Source organism: Salvelinus alpinus, chromosome 32, assembly GCF_045679555.1.
Source record: "Salvelinus alpinus chromosome 32, SLU_Salpinus.1, whole genome shotgun sequence".
NCBI classification, from domain to species: domain Eukaryota; kingdom Metazoa; phylum Chordata; class Actinopteri; order Salmoniformes; family Salmonidae; genus Salvelinus; species Salvelinus alpinus.
In genome coordinates this window covers 545,526-561,325 of record NC_092117.1, presented here as the reverse complement: position 1 = coordinate 561,325, position 15,800 = coordinate 545,526, and the positions used below count along the sequence as shown (strand labels likewise).

The 15,800-nt window shown below is 43.1% G+C and overlaps 2 protein-coding genes across 16 annotated transcripts in view; one reads left to right on the top strand and one right to left on the bottom strand.

Moving 5' to 3' along the window:
- Window positions 1–3,931, bottom strand: part of LOC139562714 (NLR family CARD domain-containing protein 3-like) — a 473,339-nt gene extending 469,408 nt beyond the window's left edge. For 5 of the 8 annotated variants that reach the window (XM_071380671.1, XM_071380672.1, XM_071380670.1 and 2 more), the window contains exon 1: window positions 3,682–3,822. The gene's annotated coding sequence lies outside the window, so the exon portion shown is untranslated. Of the gene's footprint in view, window positions 1–3,681 lie in introns of all 8 variants that reach the window. The other 3 variants (XM_071380678.1, XM_071380675.1, XM_071380677.1) reach the window with 3 other exon arrangements.
- LOC139562713 (NLR family CARD domain-containing protein 3-like) overlaps window positions 1–15,800 on the top strand; it is a 287,993-nt gene that overhangs the window by 215,587 nt on the left and 56,606 nt on the right. The gene's annotated exons all lie outside the window — the stretch shown is intronic.

The following is a 15,800-nucleotide window of genomic DNA, read 5'->3' as shown; positions in this document are numbered from 1 at the left end:
AGGCATTAGTTAATGATGTACTGAGAGACATGCTGAACATTTTTGTTTTCGTTTACCTTGACGATATCCTGATTTTTTCACCGTCACTCGAGATTCATGTTCAGCACGTTCGACGTGTACTCCAGCGCCTTTTAGAGAATTGTCTCTACGTGAAGGCTGAGAAGTGCGCCTTTCATGTCTCCTCTGTCACATTTCTCGGTTCTGTTATTTCCGCTGAAGGCATTCAGATGGATCCCGCTAAGGTCCAGGCTGTCAGCGATTGGCCCGTTCCTAAGTCACGTGTCGAGTTGCAGCGCTTTCTCGGTTTCGCTAATTTCTATCGGCGTTTCATTCGTAATTTCGGTCAAGTGGCTGCCCCTCTCACAGCTCTGACTTCTGTCAAGACTTGCTTTAAGTGGTCCGGTTCCGCCCAGGGAGCTTTTGATCTCCTCAAGAAGCGTTTTACATCCGCCCCTATCCTTGTTACTCCTGACGTCACTAGACAATTCATTGTCGAGGTTGACGCTTCAGAGGTGGGCGTGGGAGCCATTCTGTCTCAGCGCTTCCAGTCTGACGATAAGGTCCATCCTTGCGCTTACTTTTCTCATCGCCTGTCGCCATCGGAACGCAACTATGATGTGGGTAACCGCGAACTGCTCGCCATCCGCTTAGCCATAGGCGAATGGCGACAGTGGTTGGAGGGGGCGACCGTCCCTTTTGTCGTTTGGACTGACCATAAGAACCTTGAGTACATCCGTTCTGCCAAACGACTTAATGCACGTCAAGCTCGTTGGGCGTTGTTTTTCGCTCGTTTCGAGTTCGTGATTTCCTATCGTCCGGGAAATAAGAACACCAAGCCTGATGCCTTATCCCGTCTCTTTAGTTCTTCTGTGGCTTCTACCGACCCCGAGGGGATTCTCCCTGAAGGGCGTGTTGTCGGGTTGACTGTCTGGGGAATTGAGAGACAGGTAAAGCAAGCACTCACTCACACTGCGTCGCCGCGCGCTTGTCCTAGTAACCTTCTGTTCGTTCCTGTCTCTACTCGTCTGGCTGTTCTTCAGTGGGCTCACTCTGCCAAGTTAGCTGGCCACCCCGGCGTTCGGGGTACGCTTGCTTCTATTCGCCAGCGGTTTTGGTGGCCTACTCAGGAGCGGGACACGCGCCGTTTCGTGGCTGCTTGTTCGGACTGCGCGCAGACTAAGTCAGGTAACTCTCCTCCTGCCGGTCGTCTCAGACCGCTTCCCATTCCTTCTCGACCATGGTCTCACATCGCCTTAGACTTTATTACCGGTCTGCCTTCGTCTGCGGGGAAGACTGTGATTCTTACGGTTATCGATAGGTTCTCTAAGGCGGCACATTTCATTCCCCTCGCTAAGCTTCCTTCCGCTAAGGAGACGGCACAAATCATCATTGAGAATGTGTTCAGAATTCATGGCCTCCCGTTAGACGCCGTTTCAGACAGAGGTCCGCAATTCACGTCACAGTTTTGGAGGGAGTTCTGTCGTTTGATTGGTGCTTCCGTCAGTCTCTCTTCCGGGTTTCATCCCCAGTCTAACGGTCAAGCAGAAAGGGCCAATCAGTCGATTGGTCGCATATTACGCAGCCTTTCGTTTCGAAACCCTGCGTCTTGGGCAGAACAGCTCCCCTGGGCTGAGTACGCTCACAACTCGCTTCCTTCGTCTGCTACCGGGCTATCTCCGTTTCAGAGTAGTCTTGGGTACCAGCCTCCTCTGTTCTCGTCCCAGCTCGCCGAGTCCAGCGTTCCCTCCGCTCAGGCTTTTGTCCAACGTTGTGAGCGCACCTGGAGGAGGGTCAGGTCTGCACTTTGCCGTTACAGGGCGCAGACTGTGAGAGCCGCCAATAAACGTAGGATTAAGAGTCCTAGGTATTGTCGCGGTCAGAGAGTGTGGCTTTCCACTCGTAACCTTCCCCTTACGACAGCTTCTCGCAAGTTGACTCCGCGGTTCATTGGTCCGTTCCGTGTCTCTCAGGTCGTCAATCCTGTCGCTGTGCGACTGCTTCTTCCGCGACATCTTCGTCGCGTCCACCCTGTCTTCCATGTCTCTTGTGTCAAGCCTTTTCTTCGCGCCCCCGTTCGTCTTCCCTCCCCCCCCCCCGTCCTTGTCGAGGGCGCTCCTATTTACAAGGTACGGAAGATCATGGACATGCGTTCTTGGGTTCCATCTCGGGACGTGCTGGACCGTTCGTTGATTGATGATTTCCTTCGTTGCCGCCAGGGTTCCTCCTCGAGTGCGCCAGGAGGCGCTCGGTGAGTGGGGGGGTACTGTCATGTTTTGTCTTTGATCATCATGTCTTGTCCCTGTGCTTCCCTCTGCTGGTCTTATTAGGTTCTTTTCCTCTTTCTCTCTCTCTCTCTCCTCCTCCCTCTCTCCCTCTCCCGCTCTCTCTCTCTATCGTTCCGTTCCTGCTCCCAGCTGTTTCTCATTCTCCTAACGACCTCATTTACTCTTTCACACCTGTCCCCTATTTTGCCCTCTGATTAGAGTCCCTATTTCCCCCTCTGTTTTCCGCTTCTGTCCTTGTCGGATTCTCGTTTGATGTTTGCTGTTCCTGTGTCCTTGTTCCGCCCTGTCGTGTTTTTGCCTTCTTCAGATGCTGCGTGTGAGCAGGTGTCTATGTCAGCTACGGCCTGTGTCTTCCTGAAGCGACCTGCAGTCTGTGGTCGCGTCTCCTGTCGTTCCTCTCTACTGACGAGAGGATTTCAGTTTCCTGTTTTGGATTTACCTTTGATATATCCAGGAGAATCATTGTTTGTTTGATACTGGAATAAAGACTCTGTTTCTATTACGTCGCTTTTGGGTCCTCATTCACCTGCATAACATCTACTGAAGTAGTCTTTTACTAGGTGACTTTCACTTTTACTTGAGTCTTTTTCTATGACGGAATCTTTACTTTTACTCCAGTTTGAGAACTGAGTTCTGTTTCCACCACTGTTCTAACGTTCCATATGAGACACAGTTTCAACAGACATTCTGGAACTGCGTCGGCTACAAAGTTACTTTCAATTTCATATAAGGAAAAAAAGAGACGGTCACTGGGTGAATTTGTTGTGCATTTCCTGGCTCCCCGGGTGAGCAGAGTTTGCACATTTTAGACCATTAAATTGGTCCTTCAAAATAAATGTCCAGTCACGCGTAGCACCGGGCCATGCAAAACTAACTTCCCACTGTCGCAGGGCACTGAGACACAGAGTTCTAAACGCAGACTCGTTTCTTCAAGACATCTCTCTTACGTTATTTTTGATAAACATATAATTTACTCGAAACCAAGTTTAGCTGTGTTTTTTTCCTCCAAAATGTAAGTTACTGTAGGCCTTTAATAATTGTAAACAGGCCTACAAACCCAAAAGATTTTAATTTGAGAATGTTAATTTGTATGCCTCAAATCTATCTTCAAATATTTGATGATTAGTTGAATCAGGTGTGTAAGTGCTGGTAAGAACAAAAGGATTGAGGAACCCTGAGATAAACACAAAACCATATAATTGAAAAGCTCCTCCACCATCTTTACCAGACGTTTTACTGATAACATGTAGGTCTACTGATTAGTTTACACTTTGAAAACTGCTGTCTGTCAGCAACTCAGCTCAAGTAGCAGTTCTACTAACTAGTAATATCTCATTACAAGTATTCATTCACGTACTCTGTCCTTTAGAATAGATTATTGTTCAGAAATACTTACTTTATTGTTAGTTCCCTCCATATAGTGTTTTCTGCTCTGTCGTCTCAAAATGGATCCTGTACAAAATAACTTTACTTTCTGTTTCACTCAGCCATCTCCCCACCCTGATTATAAAGTGTTTTATTGGTATCTTCCACTAGATGACAGTAAACACCTGCTGTAACTAGACTTTACAACAATGTGTTCAGTTTCATACAGGCAGTGGCCCAGAGTTGGAGTGCTGATCTAGGATCAGGTCCCCCCTCTCCATGTAGTCTGATTCATTATGATCTAGGATCAGGTCCCCCCTCTCCATGTCATCTGATTCATTATGATCTAGGATCAGGTCCCCCCCTCTCCATGTAATCTGATTAGTTTACACTTTGAAAACTGCTGTCTGTCAGCAACTCAGCTCAAGTAGCAGTTCTACTAACTAGTAATATCTCATTACAAGTATTCATTCACGTACTCTGTCCTATAGAATAGATTATTGTTCAGAAATACTTACTTTATTGTTAGTTCCCTCCATATAGTGTTTTCTGCTCTGTCGTCTCAAAATGGATCCTGTACAAAAGAACTTTACTTTCTGTTTCACTCAGCCATCTCCCCACCCTGATAATAAAGTGTTTTATTGGTATCTTCCACTAGATGGCAGTAAACACCTACTGTAACTAGACTTTACAACAATGTGTTCAGTTTCATACAGGCAGTGGCCCAGAGTTGGAGTGCTGATCTAGGATCAGGTCCCCCCTCTCCATGTAGTCTGATTCATTATGATCTAGGATCAGGTCCCCCCTCTCCATGTCATCTGATTCATTATGATCTAGGATCAGGTCCCCCCCTCTCCATGTAATCTGATTCATTATGATCTAGGATCTGGTCCCTCCTCTCCATGTTATCTGATTCATTATGATCTAGGATCAGGTCCCTCCTCTCCATGTAATCTGATTCATTATGATCTAAAAGGCTAAACTGATCCTAGATCAGCTCTCCTACTCTTTATGAATACTGTCACAGGTGACTCCTCAAGATGAGGCTCATGATTTATAAAAGTTATATTCTTTAAAAGATCCTTTGGGGGATTTTTGAGATCAGGTCCCCCTGTCCATGTAATTTGATTCATTATGATTGTTTTGTCTCATGTCTCTTTATATTAATGTAGCCTGGGGGCCATGTAATCTGATTCATTACATTTGTTTTGTCTCATGTCTCTTTATATTAATCTAGCCTGGGGGCCATGTAATCTGATTCATTATGATTGTTTTGTCTCATGTCTCTTTATATTCATGTTTATTTTATTTTTTTTATTTCACCTTTATTTAACCAGGTAGGCTAGTTGAGAACAAGTTTCTCATTTGCAACTGCGACCTGGCCAAGATAAAGCATAGCAGTGTGAACAGAGAACAACACAGAGTTACACATGGAGTAAACAATAAACAAGTCAATAACATAGTAGGGGAAAAAAAGAGAATCTATATACAATGTGTGCAAAAGGCATGAGGAGGTAGGCAATGAATAGGCCATAGGAGCGAATAATTACAATTTAGCAGATTAACACTGGGGTGATAAATCATCAGATGATCATGTGCAAATAGAGATACTGGTGTGCAAAAGAGCAGAAAAGTAAATAAATGAAAACAGTATGGGGATGAGGTAGGTAAATTGGGTGGGCTATATACCGAGGGACTATGTACAGCTGCAGAGATCAGTTAGCTGCTCAAATAGCAGATGTTTAAAGTTGTTGAAGGAGATAAAAGTCTCCAACTTCAGAGATTTTTGCAATTCGTTCCAGTCGCACGCAGCAGAGAACTGGAAGGAAAGGCGGCCAAATTAGGTTTTGGCTTTAGGGATGATCAGTGAGATACACCTGCTGGAGCGCGTGCTACGGGTGGGTTTTGCCATCGTGACCAGTGAACTGAGATAAGGCGGCGCTTTACCTAGCATAGCCTTGTAGATGACCTGGAGCCAGTGGGTCTGACGACGAACATGCAGCGAGGGCCAGCCAACTAGAGCATACAGGTCGCAGTGGTGGGTGGTATAAGGTGCTTTAGTAACAAAACGGATGGCACTGTGATAAACTGCATCCAGTTTGCTGAGTAGAGTATTGGAAGCTATTTTGTAGATGACATCGCCGAAGTCGAGGATCGGTAGGATAGTCAGTTTTACTAGGGTAAGTTTGGCGGCGTGAGTGAAGGATGCTTTGTTGCGAAATAGAAAGCCGACTCTCGATTTGATTTTGGATTGGAGATGTTTGATATGAGTCTGGAAGGAGAGTTTGCAGTCTAGCCAGACACCTAGGTACTTATAGATGTCCACATATTCTAGGTCGGAACCATCCAGGGTGGTGATGCTAGTCGGGCGTGCGAGTGCAGGCAGCGACCGGTTGAAAAGCATGCATTTGGTTTTACTAGCGTTTAAGAGCAGTTGGAGGCCACGGAAGGAGTAATGTATGGCATTGAAGCTCGTTTGGAGGTTAGATAGCACAGTGTCCAAGGAAGGGCCAGAAGTATACAGAATGGTGTCGTCTGCGTAGAGGTGGATCAGGGAATCGCCCGCAGCAAGAGCAACATCATTGATATATACAGAGAAAAGAGTCGGCCCAAGAATTGAACCCTGTGGTACCCCCATAGAGACTGCCAGAGGACCGGACAACATGCCCTCCGATTTGACACACTGAACTCTGTCTGCGAAGTAGTTGGTGAACCAGGCAAGGCAGTCATTAGAAAAACCGAGGCTACTGAGTCTGCCGATAAGAATATGGTGATTGACAGAGTCGAAAGCCTTGGCCAGGTCGATGAAGACGGCTGCACAATACTGTCTTTTATCGATGACGGTTATGATATCGTTTAGTACCTTGAGCGTGGCTGAGGTGCACCCGTGACCGGCTCGGAAACCGGATTGCACAGCGGAGAAGGTACGGTGGGATTCGAGATGGTCAGTGATCTGTTTGTTGACTTGGCTTTCGAAGACCTTAGATAGGCAGGGCAGGATGGATATAGGTCTGTAACAGTTTGGGTCCAGGGTGTCTCCCCCTTTGAAGAGGGGGATGACCCTGGCAGCTTTCCAATCCTTGGGGATCTCAGATGATACGAAGGAGAGGTTGAACAGGCTGGAAATAGGGGGTGCGACAATGGCGGCGGACAGTTTCAGAAATAGAGGGTCCAGATTGTCAAGCCCAGCTGATTTGTATGGGTCCAGGTTTTGCAGCTCTTTCAGAACATCTGCTATCTGGATTTGGGTAAAGGAGAAGCTGGGGAGGCTTGGGCGAGTAGCAGCGGGGGGGGGGGGGGGGGGGGGTGGCGGAGCTGTTGGCCAGGGTTGGAGTAGCCAGGAGGAAGGCATGGCCAGCCGTTGAGAAATGCTTGTTGAAGTCTTCGATTATCAGGGATTTATCGGTGGTGACCGTGTTACCTAGCCTCAGTGCAGTGGGCAGCTGGGAGGAGGTGCTCTTGTTCTCCATGGACTTTACAGTGTCCCAGAACTTTTTGGAGTTAGAGCTACAGGATGCAAATTTCTGCTTGAAAAAGCTGGCCTTTGCTTTCCTGACTGACTGCGTGTATTGGTTCCTGACTTCCCTGAACAGTTGCATATCGCGGGGACTATTCGATGCTATTGCAGTTCGCCACAGGATGTTTTTGTGCTGGTCGAGGGCAGTCAGGTCTGGAGTGAACCAAGGGCTATATCTGTTCTTAGTTCTGCATTTTTTGAACGGAGCATGCTTGTCTAAGATGGTGAGAAAGTTACTTTTAAAGTATGACCAGGCATCCTCAACTGACGGGATGAGGTCAATATCCTTCCAGGATACCCGGGCCAGGTCGATTAGAAAAGCCTGCTCGCAGAAGTGTTTCAGGGAGCGTTTGACAGTGATGAGGGGTGGTCGTTTGACCGCGGACACGTAGCGGATACAGGCAATGAGGCAGTGGTCGCTGAGATCCTGATTGAAGACAGCAGAGGTGTATTTGGAGGGCAAGTTGGTCAGGATAATGTCTATTAGGGTGCCCATGTTTACGGATTTAGGGTTGTACCTGGTGGGTTCCTTGATGATTTGTGTGAGATTGAGGGCATCAAGCTTAGATTGTAGGACTGCCGGGGTGTTAAGCATATCCCAGATTAGGTCACCTAACAGAACAAACTCTGAAGCTAGATGGGGGGCGATCAATTCACAGATGGTGTCCAGGGCACAGCTGGGAGCTGAGGGGGGTCGGTAGCAGGCGGCAACAGTGAGAGACTTATTTCTGGAGAAATTAATTTTTAAAATTAGAAGTTCGAACTGTTTGGGCATAGACCTGGAAAGTATGACAGAACTTTGCAGGCTATCTCTGCAGTAGATTGCAACTCCTCCCCCTTTGGCAGTTCTATCTTGAAGGAAAGTGTTATAGTTGGGTATGGAAATCTCAGAATTTTTGGTGGCCTTCCTAAGCCAGGATTCAGACACGGCAAGGACATCAGGGTTGGCAGAGTGTGCTAAAGGAGTGAGTAAAACAATCTTAGGGCGGAGGCTTCTGATGTTGACATGCATGAAACCAAGGCTTTTTCGATCACAGAAGTCAACAAATGAGGGTGCCTGGGGACATGCAGGGCCTGGGTTTACCTCCACATCACTCGAGGAACAGAGGAGTAGTAGGATGAGGGTGCGGCTAAAGGCTATCAAAACTGGTCGCCTAGAGCGTTGGGGACAAGGAATAAAAGGAGCAGATTTATGGGCATGGTAGAATATATTCAGGGCATAATGTGCAGACAGGGGTATGGTGGGGTGCGGGTACAGCGGAGGTAAGCCCAGGCACTGGGTGATGATAAGAGAGGTTGTATCTCTGGACATGCTGGTTATAATGGGTGAGGTCACCACATGTGTGGGAGGTGGGACAAAGGAGGTATCAGAGGTATTAGGAGTGGAACTACGGGCTCCATTGTGAACTGAAACAATGATAACTAACCCGAACAACAGTATACAAGGCATATTGATATTCGAGAGAGACATATAGTAAGGCATAAAGTAATCGCAGGTCTTGATTGGGAGAGCTAGCTAAAACAACAGGTGAGACAACAGCAGCTAGTCAGCTAACACAACAACAGCAGGTAAAATGGCGATGACTAGGCAGAGAGGGTCTGGGGGCCATGTAATCTGATTCATTATGATTGTTTTGTCTCATGTCTCTTTGTATTCATGTAGCCTGGGGGAAATGTAGCTGTACTGAAATTACCTTGTTTTGTAACCTTCTTTGTTGCTCAGTGGAACTTCAATTGTCCTGACCACGCCCAATTCTTTCACACAGTAATGCTCCAGCATCCACTCAGAGATTATGCATCTAATGCATTCCTCAAATACTGCAGAGTTGTTAAGCAAGTCCCTGAGATTGTCATGTTCAACCACATTTATTTGTTTATTTGTTAGATGAAACCTGAGAGGATCACTGTAGTGTCATAATGCATCAACAATGGTTCTGAGGTCCTCAACAATGTTATTCTGTACCGTAGCTGGGATGCAGTGTTCTTTCCTGATTTTCTAAATAAAAAGACAGATATTGTTTTAGAGACCTTCAATTAGCTGCTCAGTGTTGATCTCTGTGGCTTGAACATATTCAGCATCTGACAGACTCTCTACATCGCTCATGTCATCTTCAATGGGATCAGTCCCAGTCTCAAATTCATCATGAGGACAATTCTCATCTAAGTTGTCTCTGAAAAGCTCTCTGTGGTTTTGGTAGATGTGTGACCGATAGGTGCTGAAACATCTATTTGTTTTCCCACACCCATTATCTCCACAAGTTATTAGAACATGTGGTTCATGCTGGTGATAGAGGACAATATGTGTGAGTAGTCTGGACACAGAGAAAGTATGCTCGTTGCAAAGTAGACAATTGAATAGAGTTGGCATTCTTCAGAAAGATTGTGAACCTTGGAATGATGGGATGGAAACATGGAGATCATTGGTACTCAGCCACTTGCAGACATCATCAAGGGACCAGTCTTCCACAGCCACACTCAAATTCAAGTTGGCACTAAAAGCAAAAGTGAAATGTATTAGTGTTGAGGCTAAAACAAAACCTATCCCACTCTTTCCAGACAACCACCTTTCCTCCTAATTTGTATTTATGGTTGTTCCATAACGAAGCAGAGCTTGTCAGGAAAGGTGAAGATGTCTGTCTCTTATTTATCTGACTCCATATTTCTTAGTTTGGGACATTATGGGATTCTGCAGTCCCACATTTAAGTGTTGACTCAGATAATATGATGCTCCAAATGGGGCGTTAAGTTCTTCTTCCATGTCGACCCAAATTGTCCTATTAGAGTTGTCAATAAAGAGAGCCTATTTGGGCAGTTATAAAGTCTTCTTGCTATAATTACATGTTAGGAAGCTTTAATCCTCCCTTCTAAGTCTTTGCCTGTTAACTGGCTTGGTTCATCCTGGCCCTTTTAATAGTCCAGATGAATCATGTTGTCTCTGGTGTTAAAGGTGTAGGCAGGTATGGACAGTGGAAACATGCTGATGACGTAATTCAGATTAGGAGCTTTAACCATCTTTATATGATTGTGGCCATCATTCAGTTTAGGAGCTTTAACCATCTTTATAACATGTGTCCGTCATTCAGTTTAGGAGCTTTAATCATCTTTATAACATTTGTAGCTTATCCCAGTTCTTCAACTGGTGTTGAATTTTGTTCCTCCTTGAGGACGGTCATAGTACAGTCTGCTGTCATTCTGATCTAAGAATATTACTCCTGCTTATTATGAAGAAAAAATACATCTGTTTAACTTTGGTGTAAACTAAAGGTGTGTTTAGAATTATTTTTGTTGTATTAATGCTATTTAATCTCTCCTCAGACTAATATTATTCTGTTTGTCCTGTGGGTACCTTTGCCACTGTTCCACCCCTTGTGTATTGCGCTATTATGGTGTATTTGTAATGACTGATGGTCAACATAGGCTACCTAGATATCTCCCTCTGATGTGAGCAGGTCTCACTCCCAGACTGTGACTGATGGTCAACATAGGCTACCTAGATATCTCCCTCTGATGTGAGCAGGTCTCACTCCCAGACTGTGACTGATGGTCAACATAGGCTACCTAGATATCTCCCTCTGATGTGAGCAGGTCTAACTCCCAGACTGTGACTGATGGTCAACATAGACTACCTAGATATCTCCCTCTGATGTGAGCAGATCTCACTCCCAGACTGTGACTGATAGTCAACATACCTAGTTATCTACCTCCAATGTGAGCAGATCTCACTCCCATAACTGTAACTGATAGTCAACATATCTAGTTAGCTACCTCTGATGTGAGCAGATCTCATTCCCAGACTGTAACTGATAGTCAACATACCTAGTTATCTACCTCTGATGTGAGCAGATCTCACTCCCAGACTGTAACTGATAGTCAACATACCTAGTTATCTACCTCTGATGTGAGCAGATTTCACTCCAGGCTGTGAGGTGATTTAACTTTCATTCTAACTGCACAGGACTACTGGAGAAATTGATATTTATTGTTTAATTTTTTCTCTCACTTTTGCTGTTTTTACCTGCAGTAAAGACAGTGAGCTCTCTTGTTTCTTGGTCTGGCAGTTATCTTTGTTATGCTTCACTATTCTCACTCAGTCATTTAAATCTATATGGAGGTCTGACAGTTATCTTTGTTATGCTCCACTATTCTCACTAAGTCATTTAAATCTATATGGAGGTCTGACAGTGATCTTTGTTATGCTTCACTATTCTCACTCAACCATTTAAATCTATATGGAGGTCTGACAGTTATCTTTGTTATGCTCCACTATTCTCACTCAATCATTTAAATCTATATGGAGGTCTGACAGTTATCTTTGTTATGCTCCACTATTCTCACTCAACCATTTAAATCTATATGGAGGTCTGACAGTTATCTTTGTTATGCTCCACTATTCTCACTCAGTCATTTAAATCTATATGGAGGTCTGACAGTTATCTTTGTTATGCTTCACTATTCTCACTCAGTCATTTAAATCTATATGGAGGTCTGACAGTGATCTTTGTTATGCTTCACTATTCTCACTCAGTCATTTAAATCTATATGGAGGTCTGACAGTTATCTGTGTTATGCTCCACTATTCTCACTCAATCATTTAAATATATATGTCGTGCAGCTCTGGTTTCTTCTCAGTTTTACTTTAGTTTTTACTATTGTTGTTTAACTCATAGTACTTCCTGTTCTATATTCCACTTTGTCGTTGTCTATAGTTTCACTCAATGCCGGGGGGTTAAGAAATCATGTAAAGCGCAAAGCCTTATTTTTATTTAGGTCAACTTCTACAGATTTAGGTAAACTTCTACAGATCTCAGTGGTGAAATGATTTCTGTCTCTCTCATGGTTCTGAACTCTCTGCTGGAGTCACCACTCTAATGAATAATTTCAATGGAAGTATTTTACACTCAGACTGGAACCCTATTGGTCACTTTCTTTGTCTTGTCATCAACTGTAACATCATCATCATTATTACCAACATTTATTGGTTCAATTCCAAACTTGAAAATGATCAGTGACTGGAATCTTTGGAAAAGCGTATTCTCCATTGGCTAACCAAGTTCCCTAATGCTTTACTTATAGTATGTGGGGATTTCAATATTTCTCAGAATAATTTAATTGAAAGATGAGAGTCCATTTCTATGAATATAAGTTTGAGGCAGTTTATGGAAAGGTTTGATATGATAGATATTTGGAGAGTAAAGTTTCCTAATGACTAGTCTTCCACTTGGAGCAATAAGACTCGCTCCAGACAATCACCACAGATCTTTGGTTGGTGTCGAAATGTTTTGATAAACAGGCTATTTCTGTTAACATCCTGGCTACTCCCCTTACTGGTCATAGAGCTGTTTATATTGCCATTACACTGTTTATCTCTGATAATGGCCCTTACTGATCATAGAGCTGTTTATATTGACATTACACTGTTTATCTCTGATAATGGCCCTTACTGGTCATTGAGCTGTTTATATTGACATTACACTGTTTATCTCTGATAAAGGCCCTCACTGATCATAGAGCTGTTTATATTGCCATTACACTGTTTATCTCTGATAATGGCCCTTACTGATCATAGAGCTGTTTATATTGCCATTACACTGTTTATCTCTGATAATGGCCCTTACTGATCATAGAGCTGTTTATATTGCCATTACACTGTTTATCTCTGATAATGGCCCTTACTGATCATAGAGCTGTTTATATTGACATTACACTGTTTATCTCTGATAATGGCCCTGGCAGAGCATCCTATTGGAAGCTTAATAGCTCTATATAAAACATGAGTTGGTCCAGATGGAGATAAACAATGTAATTACAGACTTCTGGAACAACGCTATAAATAACAATTCATACAGTAATAACTGGGAGCTTTTTAAGGTTGGAAAATATGCCAGAAAACATGGGAGTATTGTTGCCAAGACCAGAAGAGCTGAAGAAGAAACTGTAATTACAAAGATCACCTGTCTTGTTCAAAAGCCTGTTGAAAGTCTTTCAGAGGAGGATAAATCTGTTCTGTTTGATTTACAACACCAGTTGGATGATATGTATGAACTGAAAGCAGACAGAACCATTGTCACATGTAGGAAGAAATGGAGGAGGTTGGACAAAATTAATCTTGTTTTTTTTTCAGGTTAGAAAAATACCACTCTAAAAATATTACAATTCAGCAATTAAATATGACTGGTCTCATCACTGATGACCCGACATGAATCACCATCTTTCTACAGTATTGTGAGGTGTCCTCAAATTTTTTTTTTTTGATTGTCTGGGGGATGTGAAATCAGTTGGTGAGGCTGACAGGGAACAGTGTGATGACCCTATTATAGTTGAACACATCATTTATTCTATTGAACACCTTGAAAATAAATAAGTCTCCTGGGACTGATGGTGTATCTGCTGAGTTTTACAGAACTGTTTCTCAACAGTTAATCCCTTTTCTATTGGAGGTCTCCTGGGACTGATGGTATATCTGCAGAGTTTTACAGAACTGTTTCTCAAAGGTTGGTCCTTTTTCTATTGGAGGTCTCCTGGGACTGATGGTGTATCTGCTGGGTTTTACACAACTGTTTCCCAATAGTTGGTCCCTTTTCTATTGGAGGTCTCCTGGGACTGATGGTGTATCTGCTGAGTTTTACAGAACTGTTTCTCAACAGTTAGTCCTTTTCTGTTGGAGATCTCCTGGGACTGATGGTATATCTGCTGAGTTTTACAGAACTGTTTCTCAACAGTTAGTCCCTTATCTATTGGAGGTCTTTTATGAAAGCATTGTAAATAATGATCTCCCTCCCAGTTTGACTCAAGGTCTGATTACATTCATACCCCAAGAAAGACCTGTAAATGTATTCAACTGTGATAGAGGATCACTCTGTAAATGTATTCAACTGTGATAGAGTATCACTTTGTAAATGTATAAAACTGTGATAGAGCATCACTTTGTAAATGTATTAAACTGTGATAGGGATAGAGGATCACTCTGTAAATGTATTAAACTGTGATAGAGGATCACTCTGTAAATGTATTAAACTGTGAAAGAGGATCACTTTGTAAATGTATTAAACTGTGAAAGAGGATCACTTTGTAAATGTATTAAACTGTGATAGAGGATCACTATGTAAATGTATTAAACTGTGATAGAGGATCACTATGTAAATGTTTTAAACTGTGATAGAGGATCACTATGTAAATGTATTAAACTGTGATAGAGGATCACTATGTAAATGTATTAAACTGTGATAGAGGATCACTATGTAAATGTATTAAACTGTGATAGAGGATCACTATGTAAATGTATTAAACTGTGATAGAGGATCACTTTGTAAATGTATTAAACTGTGATAGAGGATCACTTTGTAAATGTATTAAACTGTGATAGAGGATCACTTTGTAAATGTATTAAACTGTGATAGAGGATCACTTTGTAAATGTATTAAACTGTGATAGAGGATCACTTTGTAAATGTATTAAACTGTGATAGAGGATCACTTTGTAAATGTATTAAACTGTGATAGAGGATCACTATGTAAATGTATTAAACTGTGATAGAGGATCACTATGTAAATGTATTAAACTGTGATAGAGGATCACTTTGTAAATGTATTAAACTGTGATAGAGGATCACTTTGTAAATGTATTAAACTGTGATAGAGGATCACTTTGTAAATGTATTCAACTGTGATAGAGGATCACTTTGTAAAGGTATTAAACTGTGATAGAGGATCACTATGTAAATGTATTAAACTGGGCATTTTACCATTTCCAATCCCCTTCCACCTGGGGAAACTTTTTGAGAAGCTCAGTTCTGAGATACTCAGTTCTGGTGACCAAATAAAAGTACATTCTACTCCAAAATGTATCAAAATAAAATGATGCTGACACCATCTAAAATATAATTTCCACCTCCAGAAATGAGCCCAATAAGATATTGTTAAAATGTTAAATGATTTTAACATGTTGGACCAAAAAACCTGTATGGATGGTATATTATCAGCTATTAGCAATAAGCATTATCACCTGTAACCAAACGGATGCAGCATAGTGGCTATAATTACATAGACGATCCCCATGCTTCAGCCTGTCTGCATTATCACCTGTACCAACTGATGCAGCATAGTGTCTATAAATACATAGGCTGAAGCATGATGGGGTTTGTCTATCTACATTATCACCTGTATCAACTGATGCAGCATAGTGGCTATAAATACATAGGCTGATAAACACTCCTAACAACCCCACCACTAGGAGGTGTCCACATGGTCTGATAAACACTCCTAACAACCCCACCACTGGGAGGTGTCCACATGTTCTGATAAACACTCCTAACCACCCCAGCACTAGGAGGTGTCCACATGGTCTGATTAACATTCCTAACAACCCCACCACTAGGAGGTGTCCACATGATCTGATAAACACTCCTAACAACCCCACAACTAGGAGGTGTCCACATGGTCTGATAAACACTCCTAACCATCCCAGCACTAGGAGGTGTCCACATGGTCTGATTAACACTCCTAACAACCCCACCACTAGGAGGTGTCCACATGGTCTGATAAACACTCCTAACAACCCCACCACTAGGAGGTGTCCACATGGTCTGAAAAACACTCCTAACCACCCTAGCACTAGGAGGTGTCCACATGGTCTGA